Source organism: Narcine bancroftii, chromosome 1, assembly GCF_036971445.1.
Source record: "Narcine bancroftii isolate sNarBan1 chromosome 1, sNarBan1.hap1, whole genome shotgun sequence".
In the NCBI taxonomy this organism is placed as follows: Eukaryota; Metazoa; Chordata; class Chondrichthyes; order Torpediniformes; family Narcinidae; genus Narcine; species Narcine bancroftii.
This window is the reverse complement of record NC_091469.1, coordinates 21,595,021-21,617,509: the sequence shown is the minus strand read 5'-3', so window position 1 is coordinate 21,617,509 and position 22,489 is coordinate 21,595,021. Positions and strand designations below refer to the sequence as shown.

Here is a 22,489-nt window from a genome sequence, read left to right as displayed (position 1 = left end):
GCTTTCTGCCACCTTCTACCATCCCTCCCCCCCCCCCCCCCCCCCCCCCCTACACACACACAAAGTCCTTCTCCAGTATTTAGATCACAGCCTGCCTGGAGGTCTATTGCTTTGCAAACTGCTCACAGCAGATAGATATCAGCAAAAAAAATAGCTGTCAAGCCCCGGTTACTGCTCCGTGCAATGCCACTCTTTGCCTGTTTAGAGTTGGTGGTTAAGCTCCTCCACATTCTCTACTCTCCCCAGTTCAGTTTTGCACTCCAGGCAGGGAGAAGAGGGCTTGAGATCGGGGAGAGGAGGTGAACAGGAAGGGGGCTTGAAACAGCCAGATATTCAGGACGCGAGCTGTTAGAAAAACACCAAGAGTTGGACAGAAGCTCCTCAATTTATCTCTTTGGGCAGGGGCTTACGTCACAGACTAGTTCACTTCACCAGCAGGGAAGGGAAGAGAAGTTTTATTTTTAAAACAGAAAGTCACACCTAGCCATGCGAAGAACCTCTTGGATGGCTGAGATTATTTTGCAGGTCTTTATATTTTTTTCTGCGTCTTCAAATGAGGGAGGGGGACATGAGGGAGTTGCAAACGTTCAGCAATGCCTGAGCTTGGCAAGAGGTAATTATCTACAGGGCAGATGCAAACTTTGTTTTCCTTCTCCTGATCAGTGATGTGAATCATGTCCCCCTCCCAAATTGGGTTGAAATGATTGTCCCTGGCACCTGTTAGGTTGGCACCGTGCCTTGAGGAAGCTTAGTCCTTCTCCCCCCTGTGGCTGGTCTGCTCTCAACTCTTTAACACCCCCTTTGTCATCAACTTTTCTTTCTCTCTGTGCCTTCTCCCTTTCCTCCTCCTTTCATCTGGTAGTGCCCGGCAGAGATCTCTGGTCATCCTTTCTCAGATAGGATGCGAATCCTGAGGACCCCCTCCCCCGCGACCCCTTGAAAGGGACGGTGGGGGGCTGAACGAAGGGAGAAGGTAGTGGTGGTGGAGGAACTTTCAACTGAGAGGCACAGCAAGAGAGAGAGAGAGAGAGAAGGCTCTGGGCTCGCCCTTGGGGGTGGGGTGGGGGTGGAAGAGAGAAGGACATCCTCCTTGTGTGTAAGTGAATGCCGCCGGGAATAATGTTGGTGTTCAAGATTAATGAGTTAGAGCCTGTGTGGAGATGTGAATGCATGTGTGTATGCGTGAGAGAGAGGCGAGAGCGGTGTGTGCGAGTGCCTCTGTCTTGCATTGGTGCTGGGACTGCCTTGTGTATGGAGAGGCTGGAGAACTAGGAGCCAGCGCGGAGCTACAGCCACAGCTCTTTAAATTTCCTAATGTTGTCTTCATTTGCTCCTCTTGCATGAATCTTGTGGGGTTCCAGGAAGAGAGGGGCTCTCCCGAGATATTGTGGCCGTGCAGGAGGTGAGTGGTGTCTTTGTTGCTTTGTTTTATTGAATGTTTCTCTGAGTTGAGAAAGGAAAGTGCTTCTCCCTCGCTCGCTCGCTCTCTCTCTTTCACAGTAAACTGACGGAGGAGCCATTGCAAGCGAGGAGCTTTAGCTGGTCTTTTGTTTCCTTCTTTCTCCTGTTTGACCATGAATTGCTCCCCTTTAAATAAAAGACAACGCTTCTTCTGGTTGCTGTGTATCTGGTGCAAGACAAGACACAAAAGGCAGTGGCTGGGCTGGAAACCATTACACTTCCTCATGGGCCACCTCTCCCTCCCCCCTTCCTCCTTTTCTCTTTAGTTTCTTTCCTGAATCTGCCCCAGATCCTCGTGGCTTCCTCCCCACCCCCCCGAACTTCCCTTCCATCTTTTCAAGATCTGTATCTCTGTTTGCAGAAGGTTTTTTTTGTTTGTTGCTGTTGAATGCAGGAGAACCCTCTTCCCTCCCCAGGAGAGTCCATGGAGAAATGACTCCTCCTCTACCCTGATGTGAAGCCATGTTTTTCAAAGCCTGCTCCAGGGAATGAGTTGTGTGTGTGTGTGTGAAAGAGAAGGGCGATTACTCAGAGAGCCTTTAGATGTTGCTGCTACTGTAAGCGCTAGAGATCCCTCTTGTGAGCTCTTGTATTCAGGTAGGCCCATGTCATTGTCCTTCAGAAGCACACAGAAAATGGTGGAGAAGAAGCCTGAATTCTGCAGGAAATTGAGATACCTTGGTAAGGGAGAGATTTTTAAAAAACGATTATATATTTAAAAAAAAATTGTACTTTGATTTTATTGTGACATGAGGTTCCTGGTGCCAGGTTATTTTTTTCCCCCAGAAATATGATATTGGTTAACTTCATAAGGATCTGACATTTGTTGGGAAATGTGCATTTTGCTCTGCTCTCAAGGCAGATCCTGGCAGTTCTATGGAATGATGGACAAAATGTGGTCGTCTTTTTTGTCATTCTTGGAATTTTTTTAAGGACAGAGAAAGCTTTGGTCTTGAAGGATCTTCAAGATTAGTCATTCCAAGATCCTATTTTTTTTGAGGTATCTTAACTTGCTTAGTGGCAATTGAAATTTGAGAGGATTGTGGTATTGCTTCCATGGGTTGGTTGGATTTAAAATGAACTTAAAGTATCAGTATTGATTTTGAGATTCTTATTTCATCCGTGCTTTCTCAAACTATTGCTTGTACTGGTGCTTCCAAAATTAAAGTGCTGAATCATGAGTAGGAGATGACCATTAAATTCAAGTCCTCGGATTATTCTGATGTGAGAGACGCAACACATGTAATCACCACCCCCCCCCCCCACCCCTCCCCTAATTTTTTTTTGAATTTCAAAATGTGTTGGTGAGGAAAAAAATGCAATTGTAATTGCATGCAAGATGATTTTGGAAGAACGTTTAATCAACAGTATTGTCAGTGTAGAGACTGCCATGTTGTGATCTCTTTAAAGTAGAGCTGGCCAGCTGTAGTGATCTGCTTGCAGACTAGAGCTATGATGTGGAGCTGTTGATGGTTGGATTGAGGATTTGGGAGATGCGTTCCGACCTTGAATCAGTTTGTTTCCATTTTGGCTGAAGAGAGATAGCATATTGGATCTGGAAGCTCTAGTGTTAGAACCAGATCAGTTCTAAATCTCTGCTATTTCCTGCTGATCCATTTCAATGGTGAAGCTGTGAAAATTTTCTGGAGAAAATTGAACTTAATTGTTCATGGAGACTTCCTGTTTGAAAATAAAAATGCCATGCCATGAGTCCATGTAGAATATTCCTTGCTGTTTTACTTTTTAAAGGGAGATAACAAAGAGGTTTATTTACTCTATTTTTAAGATTTATTGACCAGGATTTAGTGTATGTCAGAATGGAGAGCTACCAGAGCTTCAGTGGAAGAATGAAAGTATTCTGGTTTTCTGTAAACAAAATGGTCTTGTTTATTTGACCAACCCAAGCTTTTGTGGGAATCTTGCAAATTATATTTAAGGATTTAATTACATAATTTTATTAAAGGAAATATCTGACGTGCAACGATCTTCTGGAAATGGAGGAACGGTGTCCGAAAATAGGATGGCAAGTCGAAGATGGTTTAGGAACAAAATAATAACAATTGGTTTTTTTTGTGTTTTGATGGCCCACTTATGGCCAGAAACACACAGCTTGTGCATTGTGGGAGGTAACTAACACATTCAACGCATGCTTTCCAAAGATCAACACCTATTATGAACTTAGCATTAATGTTGACTTTACTAGAAAAATACATATATTCATAAATTTTTGTTTGAATGTCTGCAAATTTAACTTTATTTGGTTTAATAAATTTCAGAAGTTCAAAAATTTCAAACGATAATCCGATATTTCTATTGGGCAGAATGTGTTAGATTTTTGCAAGTTTTCTGGTGAAAAAGGGATTGTTTTGGAAAAGGATTATGGTCTTTAAGCAAGTATTCTAGAAGGAATGGGGATTTGGGCTTATGAAATCTGTACTTTTCAAAGCTGCTTCTGTTTGATTTGGTGGGAGAGCATGGAAACTTCCCGAATGTTACAGAGACCGTTTGTCTCTCCTCTACATCCTCGTAATTTAAAAGCACACTAGGAATATTGGTAACTGGTAGAATGCTTACCAAGGATTTCTGATGCACATTTGCAACGTCTGTAGAACTTCAGTCTCTCTGAAAGGCAACTTTGACTGGAAATAAATTCCACCCTGTGACCTGACTTGGTTTTATTTTGAGAGAAGGTTGGTAGAGCACATGGCTCATCTAGGAATCTAGCTTGTGAAATGTTAGACTAAGTTTGCAAGCACTGCACAAGATATTTTGAGTTATGAGCTTTAGTTTTTGAACTGTTCTTTAAAGCCCCCTTTTTATCTGGAACAAAATCCTTGTGAACCAAGCTGAGACTTTTCTGCTGTGTGGTGTTATTGCTGGCTAGCTTCTAAACTACAGTAGTCATTTCCTCTTGAGAATTATTAGGATTTTCCACATCTTACTGACTGATCATGGTCACTGCACAGTTCCTAGTTTGTCAATGCTTTTATGTGGGTTAAAATTGTTATTCAAAGGTGATTGAAGAAACTTGTTTTAAAAGCAATCTGCTTATTTTCAATTTTTGGCATACTGCTAAGGCTAGTATTCTTTGTGTACAGCAATTGCCCTTGAGAAGATGGTGATGAGCCACCTGCTTGAACTGTTACTGTCCTGGTGTACCTGCTCCCAATGTAATGTTGGGTAGGGAGCTCAAGGATTTAGTTCGGTGGTTGATGATGGAACCGAGGTAATTTCCCAATTTGGTTTAATTGGAGAGAGACTTGCAGGTGCTGATGTTCCCTGCATCTTGATCTTGTCCTCTTTCGTATTTGGGTGATGCTGTTAGAGAAACTGAAATATATTTTGTGGATGGTGTACATGGTGGAAGTGTTGGGGAGTGGGTATGGTGGAGTTGTCTGGATTGGCATTGAGCTTTGTGGTTTGCAGTCATCAACTGGAGATTGCTTCCTTACAATCTGATATGTTTTGAAGATGACGATAATGCCTTTATGAAGTCTGGAGTTGAACCACACATTATAGAATATGCAGCCTTCGATTTGCTCTTGTAGCGACTACACATATAGGGCTGATATAATTCATATTTTATAACTGTGTTTTCCTCTTATCCACTCACTTTTTCTTCCACTGACTCCAGCAGAGTCGGAAGGCTCAGTTAATGGCAGTGCCATTAGCATGTAACTGGTAGTTGGTTAAAACCTCTTGCTCAAGATGGTTGTTGTCTCCATCAGTCTGTCACCTGCTGTTTATCAGACCTCCTGTGTCTGAATTGTCATCAAGTTCTTTAAGAGTACAGATGTGGACTGCTTCATTTCTGACTTATGAAAGAGAAATGCGCATGTTCCCCCTTCTGATCTTGTGGGTGAGGAAATGGAGATGTTTAAAATAAAATCCTCCCTGAATTAATACAAGGAAAAGAGTAAGTAATTTTGGCATCTAATCTTTATGCTGATCAGGTGGATCTCCAGCACTTCTCAAAGCCAATTCAAGATGAGGTTTTTCCAGTTATGCCCGCATTCCATGAAAAAAAATCATTATTTATTGTCTTTTTGCAGTCTTTGCTTTGTCTTAACTTTAATTCACCATCCATTTTCAATGCATTTTGGCGCTCCTGAATGCATTGTGAGTAAAGATTTATATTTCTAAATCTGGATGAAGATAATATGCACACAACCTTTTGTCTGCACCAAGCTATTAAGATGTTGTCACAGTTTCTCCTGCTGCTCTTGAGTAGTCAGGGCTTCAATCTGGTATAGCCTGAGCTTTCTAACTCTGTGCTGCACCCTTTTTCAATGTTGGAGAGGATTGGCAAGGAATGTGTAAATGCCATTCTTCTGTCTATGAGGTACTACAGTAGGAGTGAAGTTCTGTGCCGGGAATCTAGCAAAATAGGCATGAAACTTTAGGTCCCCTGTGGGTATTTGAGTCTCCTGATTGATTGTTGTGTCCATGGCTTAGACTGCTTAACAATGACTTGCTCTCGGTTCAATGATTTTTTTTTTTGAGCTCCTTCCAATGAGATTAGCACAAGATGGTGGTTAAGACTCTCCAAGAATGTAGCCCTTTGAGATCTGTAATGGCTGTTACCTAATTGTGCTTCCTGAATCTCAGAGCATGTGTAGACAGTGGTCTTATCCTGCCTGCTGGAACAGTTTCAGTCATTATAAAATCCCTCATGGTAAACTAAATGAAATCCTTAAAAATGCCAGATTAAGTCAATATAAATAAATGTTTAGCCTTCAGTTTGTGTGCAAACTAGCGAAAAATAATCTGAGACTTTTCTCCTTCATAATAAAAATAGCCCTTTTATGGGCCTTGAGATCTTGAATATTTAGAGTTAATGGCTTCCAGTTGGAAGATGAAGTCTATTTGTTTGTCATTGCAGGTATTAAGGAGTGTTACGTCACTCATTCTGGTCAATGATAGTGAGGAGGATGGAATACCATGTGTATATATAGTGCGATTGCTTTTAATTTTTTATCAAAAGTATTTGTGAAGCTTGTACATGGATAGATTCTTTCTTTTGTTGAAGTACATTTCCATTGTCTTGGTCACATATCTTTGCTGAGGTGTATTTATCCACCATGCTGCAGAATTTAAATAATTTTATTTTTTGATACATCCTGAGATTTTTTGAAAATAAAATTATGCAGAACAGTTTGCAGTGCAGAACTTAGTGGTCATTCTGTTCCAGGGATATTTTAATCCCATCTCGACTATTAACTGTAAAACACAAAAATCTGCAGACACTGTGTTGAAGTAAAAACATGCAATGCTAGAGGAACTCAACAGGTCAAACAGTGTCCTTTATATAGCAAAGGTAAAAATACATCAGCAGCATTTTGGGCTTGAGATCTTTATCAACATATGGGAAAATGTTGGCAGGCCTCTGAACAAAAGAGTTGAGGTGGGTGGGGTGCGTGGTCGCAAAGGCAGGAGGTGATAGGTGAGGGAGGGGACTGCAGCAATCAAGGGGAGGAGGGGTGGCTGGGTGAAGGGAGAGGGCTATTCTCTATTCACCGCCATTCCTCCTCCCCTTGATTGCTGCGGTCCCCTCCCTCACCTATCACCTCCTGCCTTTGCGACCACGCCCCCTCCCCCTTACTCTTTTGTCGGATGCCCGCTGACATTTTCTATACCTTGATTAAGGGCTCAAGACCGAAACGTCAGTTATGTATATTTTACCTTTGCTATATAAAGGTCTCTGTTTGATCTGCTGAGTTTCTCCAGCTTTGTGTGTTTTTACCTCACTTCCACCACCCCCCACCTAATATAATCACATGATGCATACTGAGAAAAATTCCAGGTGACCAGATGGTCTATTGCCTGGTTTTATTTAAGGCTTTAGTTTGTATTTTAAAGATGAAAGTTAAATTCCTCTTGGTGCTTAACCCTTTTCCCATAGCTTTCATTGATATCAGTCCTCAGTGACACAAAAGACAAGTGATGGGATAGAGTTAAAAGGAAAGAGGAAAAGTGGAAGGAGCTATGGTAGAAAAATCCACTACTGTCCCTGGTTGCCTTTCCAAATTGGAGATTTGCATTAATCTGACAGAGACACTGTTCATTAAGATGAAGACTGTTCGCTCAAGAGCCTTGCACCAGAACATTGAATAATGGTAGTGTTTGAAGTTCAAAGTGGCTCATGGCAAAGAGGTAAATCCCAGGTAAACGTGACCCCAATGTATTTATAATTTTCAAGATGTTCAAGGGAGATTTTAGTAAACGGAACCAAAGGAAAAAGCAGTTTGCGTTTGAAGGAAGCACCATCATTTGGTTAAATTATCTTGATTTGAGAAGTAACATTTATCTATTGTAAACCTCTCAAATATCAAAGTGGGTAGTGATCTTTGATTTTAGGATTGCTTTTCAGGAACCTGTTGAGATTTGGTGCAAACTTGGTATTAATATTTGAGCACAATTACATACCGCAGCTGCCTATCTTTAAAGCAGTACACGCAGATCTGAAATGTAGGAGCAGGGAATAGAGGAGCCACCAAAACCTTGTCAAACTGGATTCCAAGCTTTTGGAAAGTTGCCAATAGGAATCTTTTATTTCACATAGAAAATGGTGGCAGAGATGTGACTATAAACCCTGGATTTCTGTGGGAAGGTTGGGAGTCTTGCATATGACACTGCTTGTATTTCAGATCTCCAGTTGCCTTTATTTATATGGTAGAAGATGGAAAATGTGTGAAGCAATCTGCTCTAACTTGATTGTTTGGATTAAACTGATCCTGCAAGTCCACACAATGCCCCTTTAAAGGAAATAATGGCTCAGTGATTGATGTCACTAGCTGAGAAAGCGCCCAGTGATTATTGTCTAAGAAATGAGATACAGTGTTTGGATAATCTGCCCTGTCCTACATTTTATCCAAGGTTGCAGAAGGAAAGAAAATTGGTTTACACTTTGACTTTCCAAGGTGGGTAAGTGGACCGAGATTCTGCCAAAGGTCAGAGGGATTGAGCACATGAAGTGTGGTTGTGTTCAGTACTTTCTTTTAAACAAAAAATCCAGACCTGCATGTGGAGATTTGCAAACTGGGGCCTCTGATCTGCAGAGCCAGCAAGCCTGCTGCCAGAGCTGTGACGCAGGAGATAAAACTGTTGGGTAGCAGCAGCAGCTGGGGGGGTGGGTCCACATAGAAGGATGTAGTGTCTACATTGAAGAACTTGACTTGGCAGAGAGCAGGCAGCCATTTCATCTCAGTAGATTATAGTTTTTGGTTGCAAAGGAAGTTTCAAGCCAGGACCATAAAAGAAAAATGTAGGGCATTTCACTGCATAATGTTAGGTTCAGAACCTTCAAGGAACATCACTCTTTTTTTAAAAAAAAAACACCTGGCTAAACTGTTGAACTTTATTTTCTGAAAAGTAATTCTGCTGATGAAAGGACCATTTCATTCAGCTGCTCCCCCTCCCCAGCCCTCTATGAACTATTTCCTTTTGCTTTCATTGACTTTAGATTTGTAAAACTATTGCACACATTTAGGAAAAAGAACACTGTGGTAACTATCTTGGCAATCATTTTTCTCTTTCAGTGAAATGTTGGTACCATCTTTCTAGTAACTCTACATTTCCCCAACTGGTTCAGTTAATAAAGCAGAAGTCTTGTGTAATCTTTCCACTGACCCAAGGCAGAATTCTTTGGGTCAAAAGCTCAATTTGGAAAAAAAATTGAAGTAGTTGAAAAAATGGTAGTTTGCTTGAGATGTACTTTTGTTAATTTGAGGATTTTTAAAAATGAAGCTGCAGGGAGTGGAACAGAATTAGTAAACAGTTGGGGGGAGCATAATTAAAGTTCTTATCTTCCATATTTTATCTAACATGTGCTGGAGGAATTGTTCAAAGTTCAGATGCTGGTTGCTAATTTGCATGCAGCCTGGCAATGTGTTGAACTTCACCAACCTTGTTGAAATGCATGGTGCATTCAGACTAGTTATGGAGTTGGAACTCTGGATGTGCTACTGTATGAACAAGAACTAGATGGCTTGGTCAAACCACAACCCATCCACTCCAGTGAAAGTGGTGTTCATTGCCTGTATTTACAGCTAGTTGAACATAAATGTAAATTGTTTTTGGATTCTGACTCTGTGGATGGTATCACGTTTCTGTTCGGAAAGTGCATCGTGGGTGCTGGATAGAGTCTTTGCCCATTTCTTTTTGCCTTTGAGTAGAGTTGACATGCCAGCTCCTCGACTTAAAGTTACGGGTTTGGAGGAGCATATAATATCTTCCTGACAAAGGGCTCAGGCTCAAGATGTTGGGTTACCTTTTACTTCCTGTCGATGCTGTATGACCTGCTGAGTTTCTCCAGCACGTTTGTATATTGCACTTGACCCCAGCATCTGCAGATTTTCTTGTTTATGCAGTATGTGTCCGATTATCCGACACGCTCGCAACCAGGTGTGTATTGGTTAATTGCATTTTCCGGCTATCTGATCTACAGCCCACTTTAAGCAGCAGAACACTTGTATCGTCCGTTGCCGATCCTGACACCTCCTCACCCCCGTCGCCGATCCTGCCCAGGTGCCCAAGGTTCCCACTCGGAGATCTCCGACACTTCCCCAACGCCATCGCGGAGCCTGTCCGTGAGCCCGAGGTCCCTGCTCATATCCCTGACGCTTCCCCACTGCCGTCGCGGAACCTGCCAGGGAAACTCCAGCCCTAGCCCTGGACGGCGACCACATGGAGCTCCCGATGCCACAGGTGCCGATCTGAACATAGGCCCCAGCCACCGACCTAACGGAGCTCCTGATGCAACGGCTGCTGACTCCAATGTTGAACCAGTCCACCACCTGCAAGAGATCCCGACGCTGATGCCGCTGACTCTCACCTGAGCCGCAGCTGCCCTTGGGCTGGAGCATCGCAGGAGCCCGAGGTCTCCGCTCCAATCCCAGCCCAGTAGCACCAGCATAATACTTGTACAGAATCAGCATTTAAAATAACATCAAAGAAAAATGGAAGGTTTTTCAAGCATGAAATAAAGTTTAATTCTTACCTTGTGTGCACGAGAGATCCGTTGGATTAAAAATGGCACAAACAGCGTGTGCTGTTCAAGTCCCACTTGAACATGGCAGGTTAAAAAAAATTGCAACTTTTTACCTCACATCACTGCTGAAAATTTTCGCAGATAACTGGTAATTTCGGTAAAGTGACTTTCAGATAATCGGAAACAAACTGCAGTTATAATCCAGACCAGAAGACTTTCTTTTGTTCTGGAAGAACATAAGTGAGCCAGGTGAACAATGGCAGGCTCATGGACACTGGTTCTTGTAATTCAGGACTCCACTGAGACTAGGCTCTTACCTTCAGAATGGTTTTTGTCAAATGCTTTTGTTATGTAGCAGTAGAACCTCCGTACACGTTGACAGAGGTACCAGATCATCAGCTCAGAGTTATAAAATCAAACAAAAATTGATGCCATTGTCATTTACTGGTGGAATACTGCGACTGTAAAATATTTTACTGAAATAAATCCACTGGGTCTTTTGAGAATGTATTGTGATCCTTTTGTTTGAGAATTGGCCCTGCATTGGCAAGACAGACCATGACTACAGCATATCCTACATCTGGGTCCAACTTCCATCTTGGCCCCTTTTTTATTCATTCCAAGCCTTTGATGGATTAAGGGCACCTGCCAGTGTGCACTTAAATATCAAATTCAAAACAGTGCAGACTGGGAATTAGGCTTTTCCTCAGGGAGAGATTGTAAAAATACTTGCAGTAAATCACTCAAAGGTGACCAGTCCAGTGGTGAATTTGTTTTCTAAGGAGAAGGGATCCTCAGAGTTGAGGGTTTGGATATTTTTTAAATGCCAGTCTCCATGGTGGGAAGTGCGATGGGTTCTGTGTGGAATTGGTACTCTGGAACCAATAGATGAATTGTGGAATGGGGTATTTGGGAAGGAGCCCAGTGCCAATGGATAGGTGGGGAGAGGAAGACGATTGGAAAGTGACCAGCAAAGAGGGATGGGTGCAGGATGAGGAGGAGTCAGATATGGAGCAGCAGTAGTGATGTTTAGAGAGTGGGGAGAGGTACTTGAAGAGATAGTAGATTGGAGTCAAAGAGTGGGATTCTAACATTAGGGTGGAGTTTGGGGTCCAGGGGACAAGGTGGAGACAACTGAATGGCAGAGTCAGGGTGACAGATTAGGAGTCCTTACTCTTTGGACAGGGATAGTAAGTCAGAGGTTAGGTGGTTACATGTTCTGTGGGACCAGCACGAAGACTCTTAGAGATCAGTGGGGCTGGATCAGAGTGGTGTTGTGGGAGAGGATAATTTCATCACAAAGAATAGTGATCAAAATTGAAAAATTGAGAATGAAAAATTTTAGGCATGAAACTAGTCTCAAGTCTAAAGGCAATTGCAATGCTATGAATGTTGATTAAATTGAACCAAAAAAAAAGATTAAAAGGTAAAATTGAAATAAGGAGCAGGAGACGCTGAAGGAAAGATTTCATAATTCACAGCAAATATATGTGGCATTGAAAAATAGATCGTATGAGGAGAATGGAATTTAAGGATGGCATTCAAGGAATATAATGGAGACACCAGTGACTGCAGATGGAAGAATATGGAATCTTCAGCCATTTTTTTTTCATGAAAGGAATTAAAAATGAAAAGATGACTTTTGACCAAAGGTATTTTCAGAAGCCAATAAAAACGACTTGAGTTTTAATAATGAGGAGGAAAATAAATTGAGAGCAAATAAACAAAAAATATAAAATCAGATATGAAGAGTTTTAGTAGGATACAGAAAGGAAAATTTAGCCAATATAAATGTTGGCCCCTTGCAGGATGAAACTGGTGCATTGTGGGAAATAATAGCAACCTCCTTGAACAAATTTTAACTGACTTCATGGCGAAAACATCCCAGCACTGTAAAAGTTTTATTATGAGTCTTCTGATTGGAAAATACAAACAAGCACTTTTTCTTTAAAAAAAAAATTACATAATTTCATCCTTTATTACCTGGGGAAAATTTCCACTTTAGCACCATCTGGAGGGAGGTAAAAAAAAAATTATTGCAAGCTAATTTCATGACATCCTCCAAGGTTATCAAAACCCACAGTACTTTTGCAAAAAACCCCAATTCGTCCATTTGGACATAGTTTTGTAAGAGTGGGTTGCTCTGAAATGTTTGGTCATTTCTAGACCCATGGCAATCCAAAAGGCTAAGGAGTTTTCAGAATTTATTGTCAAGAACAAGCCATGAAATTTGGTGTTTTGCAGTAGCATCAGAGTGTAAGCTTTCATATCTGGTTGTTTGTTATGATTCTGCCTTTGGCATGACATTTGATGGCTTGATATTTCAGAGAAGAAGAAAAATCTGCCGATACAAGAGAGTGCTAAATAATATAGCGAGTCCCTTTAGGATCTGGTAGGTGACATGATTTCTCCCCCTAACAAATCTCTCATGCCAGAGTGACTTGTAGAATTGACATTAATGGAAAGAAATGAGAAAACTGCATCATGATAATGGGTTTATTGTCATCTAAGACAGCAAAATTCTTACTTGCTGCAGCCAAACAGGTATGCCAGCAACATTACTTTAAGCTGCATTAGGATGGTCACCCTCCTGGATTGTACCAGTTCAAGAGGTTATTAGCTGTTGGAACATACAACAAACCAAGAGATTTTGTGGGCATTAAAGCCCTCCAGTGGAATATAAGCACAACATAATGCCTGGATGGACAGAGAAATCTTCTTGTATTAGTTCCATTGTAGTTTTGTGTCAGTTTTGAAGGATTTTCTAGAGAACAGGGAAGCCAGATACCAAGGGATTCTTATTCTCAATAACTTTAGAGTCTGGGAATATTTCCAAGCCTTTTCTGCCTTCTGGTGTGACATTGCTTATCTAGATGATAGATCAAGGAATCCTCCAAAAGATGGAAGTGTTCTCCAGGAAGCATTTTATGCACAATGAGAATTTCAAACCTTGTACTTTATAATTTAGCACATGAATGGAATTCTATGAAGTGTCAAACCTTGTATGCGAGTATGGAGGAGCTCCTTGCTATCCATTGTATTGAGGTGATTCCCATAATGAAAAAGAATTTATAGTAAAGAAAAGCTCATTAGAAAAGTTCTGGGTATCCCTGAGAATGCCGAGACTTCAAATCCATTTACTGAACTTGGGAAGATAAGAAATTGAAGAATGGGTGAATATGGAAGCTGATGTCATTTCAACTGATGAGAAAGTCCTTTATTATGCAGTTAATCTGGAACACGGTACTGCAGCAAATGAAGATTTTGAAGAAAATGCGTCCCATCTGATCAGCTAAATAAAACCTAGACGAACTCTGGAAAAAAATTCTGGGATCGTTCATTAAATTTTGTGAAAAGAATTCGAGTTATTCTGTTCAGGAAGTGATGCAATGCATGCGATCACAACAGTTTTGTGAAGGAAAGACAGTTTGGATTTGGGTAGTCAGATGTTTAAAAATTACTGTCAAAGCTTCAACATGTGTGAAGCCTTAAGCAAGCAAGTCCACCAACTTCAACAGCTGGTGTTGTAGATTTCCTTCCTTAGGCAGAAGATCAGTGTGCAAACATTAAATTAATATCCACAGTGCTGTGGTGAAAATGTGTAAGTACTGTCGTGATGCTAATTATAAGTGACTATTTAATTTCGTGTACAATCTAATTTTAAACCACAAGGTACAGTATAGTGTGTGCAATGCTAAAACTCACTGGTGAAAACAGAATATTGTATTAACTTTTACCCTATATCCTCGTCATATTGAAAATCATGAAAACAGACCCTTGAGTCTACCAAGTTCATTCCAACTATCAATCATCCATTTACATTAATTTTTTAAAATCCTTCATACATTTGTATCAACACCCCCACAGATTTTACCACACACCAGGGTCAATTTACAGTGGCAATTAATCCGCCAACTCGTACATTTTTGGGATGTGGAAGAAAGTGGAGCACCGGAGGAAACCCGTACAGTCACAGAGAACATGCACACTCCACACAGGCAGTGTCGGAGGTTAGGAATGAGCCCGGGTCCCTAGTGCTGTGATGACGTGGCTTTGCTAGCTGCACTACTGTGCTGCCCTTTGAATTATTGATTATGTGAAAACTTAATTACTGGTAAGTCTCAGCTGGCCAGCACCTCTTCCCCATGAATGTCAGTGAAGCTTTTATTAAAATGTTGTGGGGAGGTAGGAACTTAAAAGAGTCAAATCACCAGAGAAGAACAGCAAGAAAATCTGCAGATACTGGAGTCTAGTGCCTCACACAAAGATGCTAGAGAAACTCAATGAGTCACGCAGCATCCATAGAAGGTAAAAGGCGGTCAACATTTTGGGCCTGAGTCCTCCTTCAGGTGTGCCAAAAATCAATTGGATGCCAGATCACCAGAAATTAAAAAGATTGGGTTTGTTAATGGGGACTGATGGTTGACTGGCTTCTGGACCTAGAGCAAGCAGTGAGCTGCTGGAGGAACTCAGTGGGTCATGCTGTATCAAGGTGTGGAAATGGTCAGTCGACGTTTTGGGTCAGGACCGTTTATTGGGGTCTGTGCATTTGCAGTTTTTAATATTTCTCTATTGCCTCGGGCCTTGATGGCTTGCTTTCCTAGGATCTTACAAGAAATAGATGAGCAGATTTTAGGGAAGTTTGAAAAATAATATTCTGGAAGATACAAGCAGATTTGAAAACCATGCATGCAATACTTCATTTCAAGAAGAGACAAAGCAGGAAACCATGGCCAATTATCTGTCATTAGAAATTTGCTGGAATCCATTAGAAAGGAAGTAGTAACAGGACATTTTAAAATAACAACACAATTGAACATGATTTTATGAAAGGGCAACAGTCTTTGGGGAAATTTATTCAAGTTCTTTGAGAATGCAATTGACAGGAGAGGTAAAGAGAAATCCATAGAAATAATGTATTTGGATTTCCAAAGGCCATTTGGCAAGGTGTTACTTGAATGGTTGCTGCACAAGACCAAGGATCTTATGGGAGTAATGTACAATTAGGATTGGCTAACGAAAAACAACTGGAATAAATGAGCCTTTAATATGTAGTGACCTGTGGGGTGCCACAGGGATCAGTGCTAGGGCCTCGGCTATTAACAATTTATATTACTGACTTGGATGATGGAATCAAGGGTGTAGAATCCAGATTTGCTGATGTCCTGAGAAAGATGGGAAAGAAAGTTGTGAAGATGATGTAAAAAGAGAGAGAAGAATGTGGGTGGTGAACAAAAATTTGACAGGTGGACTGTAACCGATGGACGTGTGGGTTATTTGGAAGGAAAGGGAAGTAGTGAAAGACAAACACAAGAACTGAGGATAATGAAATCCTGAACAAACCATGAGCTACTGGAGGAATGCAACGGGTCAGAGAGCATCATGGGCGGAAACGTGGAGGGTTGAGACCCTTTATTAAGACTGATAAACTGAAATAAATTGTCTAAAACTGAATATTATTTGAAAAATAAAGAAAATTGGACAAGTTGTCCACCCAAGCTAGTCCCATTTACCTGTGTTCAGCTCTTGACCCTCGAAACAGCCATTCTCAACAGGGGCCATATGGTCCACCCTGGGGGCGGGGTGGGGAACAGCACATTTAAGGGGGGAGGGAGAGCACGGACTGAAATGAGAGACTTTTTAAAATGTTTTTTTATGTTGTTGGTAGGAGAGAAGTCTGGAAGAAACCAACTAAACTTGATTGCTTTACCGGGAAGGTGGCCCATGAAATTTGAGCAGTGTCCTGAGGGGGCCATAGTCAAAAATAGGCTGAGAATGGTGGTTCTAATCTAAACCTTTTCTACCAATGTACTGTCCAAATGACTTTTAAATGTAACAATAGTATACCCACCTCCAATACTGCTGCTGATGCTCATTCCACATAGCCATTAGCACCTCGGTTAGCACAATGCTGTTGGAGTGCCAGCGATCAGGACCTGGGTTTGAATCCCACACGGTCTGTAAGGAATTTGTACGTTCTCCCTGTGTCTGCGTGAGTTTCCTCTGGGGACTCTGGTTTCCTTCCACCCTTCAAAATGTACCAGGGGTTTAGGTTAGTTGGGTGTAATTGGGTGGCATGGGCTCAATGGCCCAAATGGCCTGTTATCTTGCTGTATGTCTAAATATTAAAAAAAAATCAAACAATTTAGAAACCCTGTTGTATAATATGGGAAGTTTGAGAAAATTGGGCCAAAACTCATTGAGATACTGAGCAGGTTTGACAGCAAGCATGATGCGGAGATTTTTTCTCACCTTGTGGGGTATCCAGAAATGTGGATAGTTTCAGAATAATGAGTTACACATTTAAAATAGAGTCTGGGAGGAATTTCTCCTGAGGTTTACGAATCTTCTACTCCAGAGAGCTGGAGAGGCTAGGCCATTAAATATGTTCAAAGCTGAACCAGACGGATTATTGAACAATCAGTGAGTCTACAGTTAGGGGAAACACAGATGAAAGTGGAATTGCTTCTAAAATTAGATCAGCCAACGTGATATTGAACAGTGAGACAGGTTCAAGGGGTCAGGTGATCTACTCTTGTTTCTTGTGTCGTTATAGATTTCTTGGCAATTGTAGCTTGGTTGGAAAACCTTTTGGATTTCCAGTAACACCATAGTGATTTTCTTTGGTGCCCCTGTGGTGCACATTGGACTACTCAGTGTATCAATTATTGACTGCAAGAGTTATGTTTGCAGAACCATACCATTGCTGTTCTCTGTGTGGCAAAGCAACCAGTTCTGCCTCCAGTGGGAAATGCAGGGAGACAGTGGCCAATACTTAATGCTATATTAAAAATTGTCAGACAGTGAATAATTCCCTGTATGGAAGGGTTCCAGTATCCAGGGAGCATGGTTTAGTGGAAGACTAAATCTGTTGCATAAGCTGCCACATGGTAATAGTAAAAGGGGAAGTCAAAGGGCAATCAGTAATAAGGCAGACAAAAGAATAAAATGGTCTTGAGGCAGTTGCATGAGCTTGCAAGCACGAGAGATGGTGAGAAGCTGTGCGAAGTTGAATATATGAAGCAGGTGGAATTGTGAGATAGGAAGAATATGAGTGAATTATGTTAATTGATTGAAATGTCTGCTTAATATGCAGGTTTTGTTTAAGGGGTGAACAGCTTGATGTAGATCAATGGTTCCTAACCATTTATCCCCACATGCACTCCATCTTAAGTAATCCCTTACTAACCACAGAGCACCTACTGTAGGGCATAACATGCCATAGTTGCTCTGTGGTTAGTAAGGGATTATTTAAGGTGGTCTGTGAGTTGGTGGGGGGAGGGAGGGGAGAAAGGTTGAGAACCACTGAGTAGATCAAGGACCCACTTTTCTGTAAAGTTTCTGGTGGGGGCGAGGGGAAATTATTGAGATTTCTGTATTTTTTCTTCAGTAGAATTGTGAGGAGAAAATTTTAAGTGTATTTCTTACTTTGAGCCTGATGTCATTTCTAAATTATATTACAGCAAGACCTGCCTCATTATAGCCCTTTCCTCTGCCTGAAGGTAATATTGAGCTTGATAGATGGACAATTCCCTTGCAAAGTATGTCATTTTATGTAATTTTCAGACGGGTCTGGTTAGCACAGGTATATAAATTGTTTCAGGAGACTTCTCTTGTTTCTCTTAAATGGATCAAAAGAAATTTGTTTTATTAGTTAATCAGTGGGAGAATTTTATTTGAAGCAGGGTGTTGTGATTAGGAATGCACTGATAAGTTACTGAAAGCATATTCAAGAGGAACGTTTAAAAGGAAATTAGTAAGATGGCATTTTGGAGCTCTTGCTTCATTTGTATGAGCCTCAGTGAAGCTGCATCTATTTTGGTCTCTCCAACTATAGAAGGAATCGAACGTAGGTTTACCATACTGGTCCTTGGGATAGGGTTGACATGTGAAGGATAGGCTTGTATTCTCAGGAGTTTAGCAGAAGGAGTGGTGACCTCATTGAAATGTGCAAAATTCTTCGATAGCTTACGGGGCAGATGTTTATTGTCCAAAACTAGTGATCAAATGTCACAATAAGAGCTAGGCGATTTAGAATCCGAATAGGAATTTAGGACTGAAATGAAACATTTCTTCATCCAAAATGTGGTTAATTAGTCACTGATTACATTCAGAGGATGGTAGTTTTCTGTATATTTGAATAAATCAGGGATTTTGGAATAGAGCTGGCGAGGGTACTTGAGGAAGATCAGCTGTTACCTTGTTGAACAGAACTGCAGATGCAAGGGACCTTGTCCTGCCCCTTATGATATTGGAGAAACATTTGAAAAGGGAAAATAAATACTGGGCTGTGGATTGTGAGGAAAGAGCGGGGGTAAAAAAAACTAATCTGAACACTTTCAAAGATGATGGGTCAAATGGTTTTGAGCTGTGGGATTCTCTGGGTTAAGGGTACATAAAATGATAACCATTTGCCACATCCACTTGTCTGGGCTGTCATGTTGTTGGTCTCTTGTATCTGGCATGCACACTTTTTTTTTTGATGAGGTCTGAAGGAAGCTATCACCTAACCCAGTAATAAAAAAAAAAGGTTTGCATTTGTTTAAGTTCTTTCATGATATCGGGCATGTCACAAGTCACTTCACCCCACTGAAGTCTAATGTAGGACACACAGAATGGCAAGTCCCTACAACCAGCAACAAACATAATCTGTTTAATATGAAAGATGCATTCATTGACAGTGCAGTTTTCCTTAAGTAATTCAGTGGGAATATCAACCTGATATTTTGTGCTCATTTTCTGGATTGGCTCATTAACCTGCTACCTTCTTCTTATTGAGGTAAGGATGCACACAAATAATCACACATCTGGAGCTGAGGAAGTAGTCTGTTTTTGTTTCAACTATAGCAGCTCAAATAATATCTTCAATTCTAACTCATATCTACATGGTTTATGAAGTACAGATTGCATGATCTTACTGTTTCAACTTGTATTGGAGCCTTGCTTCTGAGTCAGAAGGTGGTACTGTAGTTTGCACCCTACCTGAAAAACCAGAGCACAGATTATAGGGTGGTACTTGGTGCAGTACAACCGACAAGGTTGTCATCCTTGGCGACTTCAACGCTCGCGTCGGCAAAGACTCAGAAACCTGGCCAGGAATCCAGGGCAAGCATGGTGTCGGCAAGTGCAACGACAACGGGCGCCTCCTGTTGGAGCTCTGCGCAGAACAGCGGCTTGTCATTACAAACAACCTTTTTCAGCAGAGGGAGAGCCTGAAGACTACCTGGATGCAACCCCGATCCAAACACTGGCACCTCCTGGACTACGTCCTGGTGCAAGAAAGAGACAAATGAGATGTGCCCAGGGTCATGCCCAGCGCGAAATGCCACACTGACCACCGGCTGGTTCGCTGCAAGCTCAACCTTCACTTCAAGCCAAAGTCCAGGAACAGTAAAGCCCCCAGAAAGAGGTTCAATGTTGGAAACTTGCAGTCAGACGAAGTGAGAGGAAACTTCCAGGCAAACCTCAAAGCAAAGCTTGACGATGCAATCCGCCTCATGGACTCGTCCCCTGAAACCCTCTGGGATCAGCTGAAGACTGCCATACTGCAATCCACTGAAGAGGTACTGGGCTTCTCCTCCAGGAAAAACAAGGACTGGTTCGACGAAAACAACCAGGAAATCCAGGAGCTGCTGGCAAAGAAGCGCGCTGCCCACCAGGCTCAACTTGCAAAGCTGCCCTGGCCAGAGAAGAAACGAGCCTTCCATCGCGCATGCAGCCATCTTCAGCGCAAACTCTGGGAGATCCAAAATGAGTGGTGGACTAGCCTCGCCAAACGAACCCAGCTCATCGCGGACATTGGCGACTTCAGGGGTTTTTACGAGGCTCTAAAGGCTGTGTTCTTAGAAAGAAAAGAAAGAAAGGCGTGTATGGCCCCTCACCCCAAGTCCAAAGCCCGCTGCACAGCTCAGACGGCAAAGTCCTCCTCAGCGACAAGATCTCCATCCTCAACCGATGGTCAGAACACTTCCAATCTCTTTTCAGTGCCAACCGCTCAGTCCAAGAATCCGCCCTGCTCCAGCTCCCTCAACAGCCCTTAAGGCTAGAGCTGGATGAGGTCCTCACCCGGGAAGAGACATATAAGGCAATTGAACAACTGAAAAGTGGCAAAGCAGCAGGTATGGATGGAATCCCCCCAGAGGTCTGGAAGGCTGGCGGCAAAACTCTGCATGCCAAACTGCATGAGTTTTTCAAGCTCTGCTGAGACCAAGGAAAGCTGCCTCAGGACCTTCGTGATGCCATCATCATCACCCTGTACAAAAACAAAGGCGAGAAATCAGACTGCTCAAACGACAGGGGAATCACACTGCTCTCCATTGCAAGCAAAATCTTCACTAGGATTCTCCTAAATAGAATGATACCTAGTGTTGCCGAAAATGTTCTCCCAGAATCACAGTGCGGCTTTCGCGCAAACAGAGGAACTACTGACATGGTCTTTGCCCTCAGACAGCTCCAAGAAAAGTGCAGAGAACAAAACAAAGGACTCTACATCACCTTTGTTGACATCACCAAAGCCTTCGACACCGTGAGTAGGAAAGGGCTTTGGCAAATACTAGAGCGCCTCAGATGCCCCCCAAAGTTCCTCAACATGGTTATCCAACTGCACGAAAACCAACAAGGTCGGGTCAGATACAGCAATGAGCTCTCTGAACCCTTCTCCATTAACAATGGCGTGAAGCAAGGCTGCGTTCTCGCACCAACCCTCTTTTCAATCTTCTTCAGCATGATGCTGAAACAAGCCATGAAAGACCTCAACAATGAAGATGCGGTTTACATCCAGAACCGCACAGATGGCAGTCTCTTCAATCTGAGGCGCCTGCAAGCTCACACCAAGACACAAGAGAAACTTGTCCGTGAACTACTCTTTGCAGACGATGCCGCTTTAGTTGCCCATTCATAGCCAGCTCTTCAGCGCTTGACGTCCTGTTTTGCAGAAACTGCCAAAATGTTTGGCCTGGAAGTCAGCCTGAAGAAAACTGAGGTCCTCCATCAGCCAGCTCCCCACCATGACTACCAGCCCCCCCACATCTCCATCGGGCACACAGAACTCAAAACGGCCAACCAGTTTACCTACCTCGGCTGCACCATTTCATCTGATGCAAGGATCGACAACGAGATAGACAACAGACTCGCCAAGGCAAATAGTGCCTTTGGAAGACTACACAAAAGAGTCTTGAAAAATAACCACCTGAAGAAACACACAAAGATCAGTGTGTACAGACCCACTGTCATACCCATGCTCCTGTTCGGATCCGAATCATGGGTCCTCTACCGGCATCACCTACGGCTCCAAGAATGCTTCCATTAGCGCTGTCTCTGCTCCATCCTCAACATTCATTGGAGTGACTTCATCACCAACGTCGAAGTACTCAAGCTGGCAGAGTCCACAAGCATCGAATCCACGCTGCTGAAGACCGAACTGCGCTGGGTGGATCACGTCTCCAGAATGGAGGACCATCGCCTTCCCAAGATCGTGTTGTCTGGTGAGCTCTCCACTGGCCACTGAGACAGAGGTGCACCAAAGAAGAGGTACAAGGTCTGCCTAAAGAAAGCTCTTGGTGCCTGCCACATTGACCATCGCCAGTGGGCTGATATCGCCTCAAACCGTGCATCTTGGCGCCTCACTGTTCGGCGGGCAGCAACCACCTTTGAAGAAGATTGCAGAGCCCACCTCACTGTCAAAAGGCAAATGAGGAAAAACCCAACACCCAACCCCAACAAACCAATTTTCCCTTGCAACCGCTGCAACCGTGTCTGCCTGTCCCGCATCGGACTTGTCAGCCACAAACGAGCCTGCAGCTGACGTGGACATTACCCCTCCATAAATCTTCGTCCGCGAAGCCAAGCCAAAGACAAAAAACAGTGGAAGAGCTGTACTGCCTTCTGGGTGAAACTTTAAATTGTCCCCATCTACGTCTAAGGTGGGGCTATTTCCAACAAACTAAAGTGGTTCTCCGTGATGTTCTGGCTAAAATTTGTTGCTGAATTGTTGACGCTTGATCCCAATCGTGCAGCTAGTGGAGCTGTTGTCTGACAGTA

The 22,489-nt window shown here is 42.5% G+C and overlaps 1 protein-coding gene across 12 annotated transcripts in view; it reads left to right on the top strand.

The window, feature by feature from the left end:
* Positions 1–517: 517 nt before the first annotated feature.
* znf462 (zinc finger protein 462) overlaps positions 518–22,489 on the top strand; it is a 151,847-nt gene continuing 129,875 nt past the window's right edge. For 2 of the 12 annotated variants that reach the window (XR_011352383.1, XR_011352386.1), the window contains exons 1-3: positions 747–973; positions 1,362–1,402; positions 2,084–2,142. The gene's annotated coding sequence lies outside the window, so the exon portion shown is untranslated. Of the gene's footprint in view, positions 614–746; positions 974–998; positions 1,097–1,141; positions 1,403–2,083; positions 2,143–22,489 lie in introns of those variants that run through there. The other 10 variants (XM_069921716.1, XM_069921730.1, XM_069921696.1 and 7 more) reach the window with 8 other exon arrangements.